Raw genomic sequence first — 8,501 nt, forward strand, 5'->3', positions numbered from 1 at the left:
ACAGTATTATTAGCCCCGCCTAAGCAACAGTATTATTAGCCCCGCCTTAGCACCAGTATTATCAGCCCCGCCTTAGCACCAGTATTATTAGCCCCGCCTTAGCACCAGTATTATTAGCCCCGCCTTAGCACCAGTATTATCAGCCCCGCCTTAGCACCAGTATTATTAGCCCCGCCTTAGCACCAGTATTATTAGCCCCGCCTTAGCACCAGTATTATTAGCCCCGCCTTAGCACCAGTATTATTAGCCCCGCCTTAGCACCAGTATTATTAGCCCCGCCTTAGCACCAGTATTATTAGCCCCGCCTTAGCACCAGTATTATTAGCCCCGCCTTAGCACCAGTATTATTAGCCCCGCCTTAGCACCAGTATTATTAGCCCCGCCTTAGCACCAGTATTATTAGCCCCGCCTTAGCACCAGTATTATTAGCCCCGCCTTAGCACCAGTATTATTAGCCCCGCCTTAGCACCAGTATTATTAGCCCCGCCTTAGCACCAGTATTATTAGCCCTGCCTTAGAACCAGTATTATTAGCCCCGCCTTAGCACCAGTATTATTAGCCCCGCCTTAGCACCAGTATTATCAGCCTCGCCTTAGCACCAGTATTATCAGCCCCGCCTTAGCACCAGTATTATTAGCCCCGCCTTAGCACCAGTATTATCAGCCTCGCCTTAGCACCAGTATTATCAGCCCCGCCTTAGCACTAGTATTATCAGCCCCGCCTTAGCACCAGTATTATCAGCCCCGCCTTAGCACCAGTATTATCAGCCCCGCCTTAGCACCAGTATTATCAGCCCTGCCTTAGCACCAGTATTATCAGTCCCGCCTTAGCACCAGTATTATCAGCCCCGCCTTAGCACCAGTATTATCAGCCCCGCCTTAGCACTAGTATTATCAGCCCCGCCTTAGCACTAGTATTATCAGCCCCGCCTTAGCACCAGTATTATCAGCCCCGCCTTAGCACCAGTATTATCAGCCCCGCCTTAGCACCAGTATCATCAGCCTCGCCTTAGCACCAGTATTATCAGCCCCGCCTTAGCACCAGTATTATCAGCCTCGCCTTAGCACCAGTATTATCAGCCCCGCCTTAGCACTAGTATTATCAGCCCCGCCTTAGCACCAGTATTATCAGCCCTGCCTTAGCACCAGTATTATCAGCCCCGCCTTAGCACCAGTATTATCAGCCCTGCCTTAGCACCAGTATTATCAGTCCCGCCTTAGCACCAGTATTATCAGCCCCGCCTTAGTACCAGTATTATCAGCCCCGCCTTAGCACTAGTATTATCAGCCCCGCCTTAGCACTAGTATTATCAGCCCCGCCTTAGCACCAGTATTATCAGCCCTGCCTTAGCACCAGTATTATCAGCCCCGCCTTAGCACCAGTATCATCAGCCTCGCCTTAGCACCAGTATTATCAGCCCCGCCTTAGCACCAGTATTATCAGCCTCGCCTTAGCACCAGTATTATCAGCCCCGCCTTAGCACTAGTATTATCAGCCCCGCCTTAGCACCAGTATTATCAGCCCCGCCTTAGCACCAGTATTATCAGCCCTGCCTTAGCACTAGTATTATCAGCCCCGCCTTAGCACTAGTATTATCAGCCCCGCCTTAGCACCAGTATTATCAGCCCCGCCATAGCACCAGTATTATCAGCCCCGCCTTAGCACCAGTATTATCAGCCTCGCCTTAGCACCAGTATTATCAGCCCCGCCTTAGCACCAGTATTATCAGCCCCGCCTTAGCACTAGTATTATCAGCCCCGCCTTAGCACCAGTATTATCAGCCCCGCCTTAGCACCAGTATTATCAGCCCCGCCTTAGCACCAGTATTATTAGCGCCGCCTTAGCACCAGTATTATCAGCCCCGCCTTAGCACCAGTATTATCAGCCCCGCCTTAGCACCAGTATTATCAGCCCCACCTTAGCACTAGTATTATCAGCCCCGCCTTAGCACCAGCATTATCAGCCCCGCCTTAGCACCAGTATTATCAGTCCTGCCTTAGCACTAGCATTATCAGCCCCGCCTTAGCACCAGTATTATCAGCCCCGCCTTAGCACCAGTATTATCAGCCCCGCCTTAGCACTAGTATTATCAGCCCCGCCTTAGCACCAGTATTATCAGCCCCGCCTTAGCACCAGTATTATCAGCCTCGCCTTAGCACCAGTATTATCAGCCCCGCCTTATCACCAGTATTATCAGCCCCGCCTTAGCACCAGTATTATCAGCCTCGCCTTAGCACCAGTATTATCAGCCCCGCCTTAGCACCAGTATTATCAGCCCCGCCTTAGCACCAGTATTATCAGCCCCGCCTTAGCACCAGTATTATCAGCCTCGCCTTAGCACCAGTATTATCAGCCCCGCCTTAGCACCAGTATTATCAGCCCCGCCTTAGCACCAGTATTATCAGCCCTGCCTTAGCACCAGTATTATCAGCCCCGCCTTAGCACCAGTATTATCAGCCCCGCCTTAGCACTAGTATTATCAGCCCCGCCATAGCACCAGTATTATCAGCCCTGCCTTAGCACCAGTATTATCAGCCTCGCCTTAGCACTAGTATTATCAGCCCCGCCTTAGCACCAGTATTATCAGTCCTGCCTTAGCACCAGTATTATCAGCCCCGCCTTAGCACTAGTATTATCAGCCCCGCCTTAGCACCAGTATTATCAGCCCCGCCTTAGCACCAGTATTATCAGCCTCGCCTTAGCACCAGTATTATCAGCCCCGCCTTAGCACCAGTATTATCAGTCCTGCCTTAGCACTAGCATTATCAGCCCCGCCTTAGCACCAGTATTATCAGCCCCGCCTTAGCACCAGTATTATCAGCCCCGCCTTAGCACCAGTATTATCAGCCCCGCCTTAGCACCAGTATTATCAGACCCGCCTTAGCACCAGTATTATCAGCCTCGCCTTAGCACCAGTATTATCAGCCCCGCCTTAGCACCAGTATTATCAGCCTCGCCTTAGCACCAGTATTATCAGCCCCGCCTTAGCACCAGTATTATCAGACCCGCCTTAGCACCAGTATTATCAGCCCCGCCTTAGCACCAGTATTATCAGCCCCGCCTTAGCACCAGTATTATCAGCCCCGCCTTAGCACCAGTATTATCAGACCCGCCTTAGCACCAGTATTATCAGCCCCGCCTTAGCACCAGTATTATTAGCCCCGCCTTAGCACCAGTATTATCAGACCCGCCTTAGCACCAGTATTATCAGCCCCGCCTTAGCACCAGTATTATCAGCCTCGCCTTAGCACCAGTATTATCAGCCCCGCCTTAGCACCAGTATTATCAGACCCGCCTTAGCACCAGTATTATCAGCCCCGCCTTAGCACCAGTATTATCATCATAGTCCTAGCATCAGTGTTATCAGACCTGCCCTCGCATCCCGTCCAACAATTCATCTCTATCAGGTCGACGATTTTTCTCTTTCTTGATTAAAGCTGGCGTGTAAAACTGTTCTGGCTGTTTTTAATGACCCCTGGCGAACCCTTGCAGACCCTGGCAAACCCTGGAAAATCCTGACGGGTTCTGACGGACCCTGGCCCGCCCTGCGCATCCCACTGAGTTTGACTCCACTGGCAGCGCTGCTAAATATTTATCTACTGTCACTAGCACGTTAAGAGACAATACAATAAGTGTCAGGGGATTACCAACAGACCCCTGGCTGTCTTCCAGCAACCACTGGACAAGCACCTAAAGTCGGTACCTGACCCGTTGGGCTGTGGCTCGTACGTTGGATTGCGTACAGCCAGCAGTAACAGCCTGGTTGATCAGGCTCTGATCCACCATGAGGCCTGGTCACAGACCGGGCCCCGGGGGCGTTGATCCCCGGAACTCTCTCCAGGTAAACTCCAGGCAAACTGATGGCGCCTTGGTCACGGAAACTGTTTATAAACGTTATAAAAATCTGTACTAAGAGACCCTTGCTTTTTTTGTTGCAAGGGTTTCTTGAAGTTGTTGCTTCCTATTGCAACCAGTTACATAATCTACAGTGGCTTGTACCTTGTAATAACTTATTAATTAGTCAATATCAAGTTTTAGTTAGTTAGTTAGTTAAAGATTCGCCGGTATTCTCCCGGCCCGGGCCTTGTCCAAGTGGTGGCCCGGCCTTGGCTCCCTCTTTAGGGAGTGTCTGAGACCTAAGTCTCCCATGGGAGGAGGCACAAGTACCTCCTCATCTTTGGGACCAACTGTCCCCAGGCCTAGCCACAAGCTAGGCCTCTCTGGTCTGCCATCCCCGCCCCAAGGGGGCAAATGGGAATGACAGTCTTATGAGCTAAAGGCTCGGGCTCAGGCACCTACCCTACCCTAGAAGGGTTAGGCATGGTGTCGATGTATCAAGTTTTACTCCTCGTTTCAACTCTACCATTTATTTATTTATTTACATACGAGGAAGGTATACAAATGCAGAGGAAACAGTTATTTCTTGTCCAAACTTTTATTTTAGATATTAGTCACAAATACTTTTATGAGAGGAAGAATGTATGCAGTAAAATGCGTGCCTGGCCAATGAGCCATTAGAATTGCAACTTGGCAATCCAATAGTAATCTTGATTGAAAAGCAATTTAGAACCAACTATTGTCTAGTGGGTATTTTCATGTGGCTGAAACAAGCGAGGCTGGGACGACACTTTGGACCCCATTCCCAAATGGCTGAAACGTGTATTTGATGTTTCATAAACCGCTATATAGCGTTTGGAGTTAAAGTACATGAGAGCAAAAATTTTGTTCTGGAGCCGTCAACATATTTTCACTGAGCTGCAGAAAACAATATGAAGTTCAACGATGAGAAATTTCAATTACTCCGATATGGTAAACAAGAGGAAATAAAAACTTCCACAGAGTACAGAACAAATTCTGGCAACAAAATAGAGCGAGAAACCAACGTCAAAGACCTGGGAGTGATCATGTCGGAGGATCTCACCTTCAAGGACCATAACATTGTATCAATCGCATCTGCTAGAAAAATGACAGGATGGGTAATGAGAACCTTGAAAACTAGGGATGCCAAGCCCATGATGACACTCTTCAGGTCGATTGTTCTATCTAGGCTGGAATATTGCTGCACACTAACAGCACCTTTCAAGGCAGGTGAAATTGCTGACCTAGAAAATGTACAGAGAACCTTCACGACGCGCATAACTGAGATAAAACACCTCAATTACTGGGAGCGCTTGAAGTTCCTGAACCTGTACTCCCTGGAACGCAGGCGGGAGAGACATATGATTACATACACCTGGAAAATCCTAGAGGGACTAGTACCGAACTTGCACACGAAAATAACTCACAACGAAAGCAAAAGACTCGGCAGACGATGCAACAAATCCCCAATGAAAAGCAGGGGTGTCACTAGCACCTTAACAGACAATACAATTAGTGTCAGGGGCCCGAGACTGTTGAACTGCCCCCAGCATACATAAAGGAGATTACCAACAGACCCCTGGCAGTCTTCAAGCTGGCACTGGACAAGCACCTAAAGTCGGTACCTGACCAGCCGGGCTGTGGCTCGTACGTTGGATTGCGTGCAGCCAGCAGTAACAGCCTGGTTGATCAGGCTCTGATCCACCAAGAGGCCTGGTCACAGACCGGGCCGCGGGGGCGTTGACCCCCGGAACTCTCTCCAGGTAAACTCCAGGTAACTCCAGTGGACAGAACCAGGAAGTGTATGGACACGGTAACACCAGTACTGGTGTTGTTTTCATTTGAAATTCTTAGATAAATTCATTTACATAGGTTAATTTAGCTTTAATTAACCAATTTATAACTAATTATAACTTACATTACCACTAATAAATGCAATACGGTTTCTCAGTATTTGAATTTTGAGAATTGTGTGGCATTTCTGTATTAAACAAAATTGAGAACATCAGCTGTGCCTTAGTACTGTACTGTGTGCATCTGGAAGTGGCTATGTGTGAGGCTGGTGAAGGCGAGAGGATCTCTTGGTGTGGTGAACTCAGAATCCCCGAGAAGCTGAGGATCTCTTGGTGTGGTGAACTCAGAATCCCCGAGAAGCTGAGGATCTCTTGGTGTGGTGAACTCAGAATCCCCGAGAAGCTGAGGATCTCTTGGTGTGGTGAACTCAGAATCCCCAAGAAGCTGAGGATCTCTTGGTGCGGTGAACTCAGAATCCCCGAGAAGCTGAGGATCTCTTGGTGTGGTGAACTCAGAATCCCCGAGAAGCTGAGGATCTCTTGGTGTGGTGAACTCAGAATCCCCGAGAAGCTGAGGATCTCTTGGTGTGGTGAACTCAGAATCCCCGAGAAGCTGAGGATCTCTTGGTGTGGTGAACTCAGAATCCCCGAGAAGCTGAGGATCTCTTGGTGTGGTGAACTCAGAATCCCCGAGAAGCTGAGGATCTCTTGGTGTGGTGAACTCAGAATCCCCAAGAAGCTGAGGATCTCTTGGTGCGGTGAACTCAGAATCCCCGAGAAGCTGAGGATCTCTTGGTGTGGTGAACTCAGAATCCCCGAGAAGCTGAGGATCTCTTGGTGTGGTGAACTCAGAATCCCCGAGAAGCTGAGGATCTCTTGGTGTGGTGAACTCAGAATCCCCGAGAAGCTGAGGATCTCTTGGTGTGGTGAACTCAGAATCCCCGAGAAGCTGAGGATCTCTTGGTGTGGTGAACTCAGAATCCCCAAGAAGCTGAGGATCTCTTGGTGTGGTGAACTCAGAATCCCCAAGAAGCTGAGGATCTCTTGGTGTGGTGAACTCAGAATCCCCGAGAAGCTGAGGATCTCTTGGTGTGGTGAACTCAGAATCCCCGAGAAGCTGAGGATCTCTTGGTGTGGTGAACTCAGAATCCCCGAGAAGCTGAGGATCTCTTGGTGTGGTGAACTCAGAATCCCCAAGAAGCTGAGGATCTCTTGGTGCGGTGAACTCAGAATCCCCGAGAAGCTGAGGATCTCTTGGTGTGGTGAACTCAGAATCCCCGAGAAGCTGAGGATCTCTTGGTGTGGTGAACTCAGAATCCCCGAGAAGCTGAGGATCTCTTGGTATGGTGAACTCAGAATCCCCGAGAAGCTGAGGATCTCTTGGTGTGGTGAACTCAGAATCCCCGAGAAGCTGAGGATCTCTTGGTGTGGTGAACTCAGAATCCCCAAGAAGCTGAGGATCTCTTGGTGTGGTGAACTCAGAATCCCCAAGAAGCTGAGGATCTCTTGGTGTGGTGAACTCAGAATCCCCGAGAAGCTGAGGATCTCTTGGTGTGGTGAACTCAGAATCCCCGAGAAGGTGAGGATCTCTTGGTGTGGTGAACTCAGAATCCCCGAGAAGGTGAGGATCTCTTGGTGTGGTGAACTCAGAATCCCCGAGAAGCTGAGGATCTCTTGGTGTGGTGAACTCAGAATCCCCGAGAAGCTGAGGATCTCTTGGTGTGGTGAACTCAGAATCCCCGAGAAGCTGAGGATCTCTTGGTGTGGTGAACTCAGAATCCCCGAGAAGCTGAGGATCTCTTTGTGTGCCTTTTTGTCTGTATTTCAGAATAAGTAACGTGAGACTCGGGAATAGCACACCTTTTTTTGTTTCAATAATTGAATGATTTTCTATAAAACATTTCATTATTTAACCTTACCATTCAATATACAGATGTTCGAAATATACAGTTTCTGTTTCCAGCATATATAGTAGTAGTGGAGGTAGAAGGAAGTAGTAGTAGTAGTGGAGGTAGAAGGAAGTAGTAGTAGCAGTGGGGAAGGTAGTAAGAAAGAGGAGCCAGTCAAATACTAAGAAAGACGAGCACTGTAAGGGAGCTGGGTGCTCACAGAGGGTAAAAGCGAGAACACAGAGGGGGGAAAATAAATAAATAAATATAGAAGGAACAAATACACAAGGCAGAAGAAAGACAACCCAAAGGAGAAAAAGGAAAGAGGAAAGAGAAAGAGGGAGAAGAAGAAAAAGGAGGAATCAGGTTAGGTCACGAGTGTTCTGAAGTTTGGAACATTTTACAATGTAGTGGGAGAGGAAGGCATCTACAGAGACGAAGCCAGGACTAAGATTCATACAAGTAAAGTTGTGTATTAGGGAGGATTCAACCAGACGGCGACTGTTAGAGTTGGAAGTAGGGAAGACAGTTTTAGCGGAAGACCAGTCAATAGGATGGTTGTGATCTCTGACGTGACAGAACAGAGCATTGTTAGTGTCGGCAAGCCTAACACTATTTTTGTGCTCCCTAAGTCTGTCAGAAAGAGATCGGTCAGTTTCTCCAAAGTATTGAAGAGAACAGGAGGAGCAAGAAATAGAGTAGACACCAGGAGCATCTGTAGAGGGAGGAGAGGTATGAACGAGATTAGTGCGAAGAGTGTTAGTCTGGCGGGATGGATTTATTGCATATTACTTGACTAAGAAATTCTTCAGTGTGGTGGAGCACAGAAGACTACTTAAGTAGAGAAAAACAGTTGGGGTAAAATGAATACTTTAAAAATATGAAAACAGTCAGTATAGTGAATGAGATATGAACATAGGTTAGTGTTAATATTGGCGGTGGATATCTTACTGTCTCTATT

The sequence above is a fragment of the Cherax quadricarinatus genome, chromosome 4 (assembly GCF_038502225.1).
Source record: "Cherax quadricarinatus isolate ZL_2023a chromosome 4, ASM3850222v1, whole genome shotgun sequence".
NCBI classification, from domain to species: domain Eukaryota; kingdom Metazoa; phylum Arthropoda; class Malacostraca; order Decapoda; family Parastacidae; genus Cherax; species Cherax quadricarinatus.